Genomic DNA, 3,070 nt, shown 5'->3' with positions numbered 1-3,070 from the left:
GAAACAACCAGATATATAAAGCAAATATTATTAGAGCTAAAGAGAGAGATAGGCCCCAATACAATAATAACTGAAGACTTCAACACTCAGCTTTCAGCACTGGACAGATTTCCCAGAGAGGATATCAACAAAGAAACATTGAACTTAATCTGCACTATAAAATAAACTGACCTGACCAGGCGTGGTGGCTCACGCCTATAATCCCAGCACTTTGGGAGGCCGAGGCGGGTGGATCACGAGGTCAAGAGATCGAGACCATCCTGGTCAACAAGGTGAAACCCCGTCTCTACTAAAAAATACAAAAATTAGGGTCCCGTATTGAACTCGAGTTGGAAGAGGCGAGTCCGGTCTCAAAATGGAGGGCCATGATCCAAAGGAACCAGAGCAGTTGAGAAAACTGTTTATTGGTGGTCTGAGCTTTGAAACTACAGATGATAGTTTAAGAGAACATTTTGAGAAATGGGGCACACTTACAGATTGTGTGGTAATGAGAGATCCCCAAACCAAACGTTCCAGGGGCTTTGGTTTTGTGACTTATTCATGTGTTGAAGAAGTGGATGCAGCAATGTGTGCTCGACCACACAAGGTTGATGGGCGTGCAGTGGAACCAAAGAGAGCTGTTTCTAGAGAGGATTCTGTAAAGCCTGGTGCCCACCTAACAGTGAAGAAAATTTTTGTTGGTGGTATTAAAGAAGATACGGAAGAGTATAATTTGAGAGACTACTTTGAAAAGTATGGCAAGATTGAAACCATAGAAGTTATGGAAGACAGGCAGAGTGGAAAAAAGAGAGGATTTGCTTTTGTAACTTTCGATGATCACGATACAGTTGATAAAATTGTTGTTCAGAAATACCATACTATTAATGGGCATAATTGTGAAGTGAAAAAGGCCCTTTCTAAACAAGAGATGCAGTCTGCTGGATCACAGAGAGGTCGCGGAGGTGGATCTGGCAATTTTATGGGTCACAGAGGAAACTTTGGAGGTGGAGGTAATTTTGGCCGTGGTGGAAACTTTGGTGGAAGAGGAGGTTATGGTGGTGGAGGTGGTGGCAGCAGAGGTAGTTATGGAGGAGGTGATGGTGGATATAACGGATTTGGTGATGGTGGCAACTATGGCGGTGGTCCTGGTTATAGTAGTAGAGGGGGCTATGGTGGTGGTGGACCAGGATATGGAAACCAAGGTGGTGGATATGGTGGTGGTGGTGGAGGGTGATGGTTACAATGAAGGAGGAAATTTTGGCGGTGGTAACTATGGTGGTGGTGGGAACTATAATGATTTTGGAAATTATAGTGGACAACAGCAATCAAATTATGGACCCATGAAAGGGGGCAGTTTTGGTGGAAGAAGCTCGGGCAGTCCCTATGGTGGTGGTTATGGATCTGGTGGTGGAAGTGGTGGATATGGTAGCAGAAGGTTCTAAAAGCAGCAGAAAAGGGCTACAGTTCTTAGCAGGAGAGAGAGCGAGGAGTTGTCAGGAAAGCTGCAGGTTACTTTGAGACAGTCGTCCCAAATGCATTAGAGGAACTGTAAAAATCTGCCACAGAAGGAGCGATGATCCATAGTCAGAAAAGTTACTGCAGCTTAAACAGGAAACCCTTCTTGTTCAGGACTGTCATAGCCACAGTTTGCAAAAAGTGCAGCTATTGATTAATGCAGTGTAGTGTCAATTAGATGTACATTCCTGAGGTCTTTTATCTGTTGTAGCTTTGTCTTTTTCTTTTTCTTTTCATTACATCAGGTATATTGCCCTGTAAATTGTGGTAGTGGTACCAGGAATAAAAAAATTAAGGAATTTTTAACTTTTTTAAAAAAAAAAAAAAACAAAAATTAGCTGGGCATGGTGGCGCACGCCTGTAGTCTCAGCTACTTGGGAGGCTGAGGCAGAAGAATTGCTTGAACCCAGGAGGCGGAGGTTGCGGTGAGCCGAGATCGTGCCATTGCACTCCAGCCTGGGTAACAAGAGCGAAACTCCGTCTCAAAAAATAAATAAATAAATAAATTGACCTAATAGATATTTACAGAACATTTCATCCAGCTACTGCAGAATACACATTTTTATGCTCAGCATATAGATCATTCTCAAGGATAGACCACACGTTAGGTCACAAAACAAGTCTTAAAAGATTCAAAAAAAAAAAAAAAGGAAATAATAAGAAGCATCTTCTCTGACCACAATGGAATAAAACTAGAAATCAATATCTAAAGGAATTTTGGAAACTATGTAAACATATGAAAATCAAACAACATGCTCCTGAATGACCAGTGGGTCAATGAAGAAATTAAGAAGGAAATTGAAAGATTTCTTGAAACAAATGATAATGGGAGGACACCATACCAAAACCTGTGGGATGCGGGGAAAGCAGTATTAAGAAGGAAATTTAGAGCTAAAAGTGCCTACATCAAAAAAGAAGAAAAACTTCAAATAAAAAAACCTAATGATGCATCTTAAAGAATTAGAGAAGCAAGAGCAAACAGAGCCCAAACTCAGTAGAAGAAAAGAATAGTAAAGATCAGAGCAGAAATAAGTGAATTTGAAATGAAGAAAACAGTACAAAAGATTAACAAAACATAAAATGGCTACTATGAGCAACTATATGCCAAAAAATTGGAAAACATAGAGGAAATGGTAAATTCCTAGACACATACAACTTACCAAGATTGAACAATGAAGAAATCCAAAACCTGAACAGACCAGTAAGAAGTAATGAAATTGAATCTGTAATTAAAAGTCTCCCAGTAAAGAAAAGCCTGGGACCTGATGGCTTCACTGCTGAATTCTGCCAAACATTTAAGTAATACCAATCCTACTCAAACCGTTCCAAAAAATAGAGGAGGAGGGAATATCTCCAAACTCATTCTACAAGGCTAGAATTACCCCGATACCAAAACCAGACAAAGACACATTAAAAAAGAAAGAAAGAAAGAAAGAAAACTACAGGCCAACGTGTCTGATGAATATCGATGCAAAAATTCTCAACAAAATACTGCCAAATCAAATTCAACAATACATTAAAAAGATCATTCATCATGACCAAGTGGGATTTTCCAAGGGATGCAAAGGTGATTCAA

General features: G+C 40.1%; 1 pseudogene; it reads left to right on the top strand.

Moving 5' to 3' along the window:
- The first annotated feature begins 322 nt into the window (after positions 1–322).
- LOC105734109 (heterogeneous nuclear ribonucleoprotein A3-like) lies at positions 323–1,797 on the top strand (annotated as a pseudogene).
- Positions 1,798–3,070: the final 1,273 nt, after the last annotated feature.

This window comes from Aotus nancymaae, unplaced genomic scaffold (assembly GCF_030222135.1).
Source record: "Aotus nancymaae isolate 86718 unplaced genomic scaffold, 86718_ANA_hifiasm-v0.15.2.pri h1tg000039l, whole genome shotgun sequence".
Lineage (NCBI taxonomy): Eukaryota > Metazoa > Chordata > Mammalia > Primates > Aotidae > Aotus > Aotus nancymaae.
The sequence above is the reverse complement of the archived record's forward strand: the minus strand, read 5'-3'. Positions and strand labels throughout refer to the sequence as shown.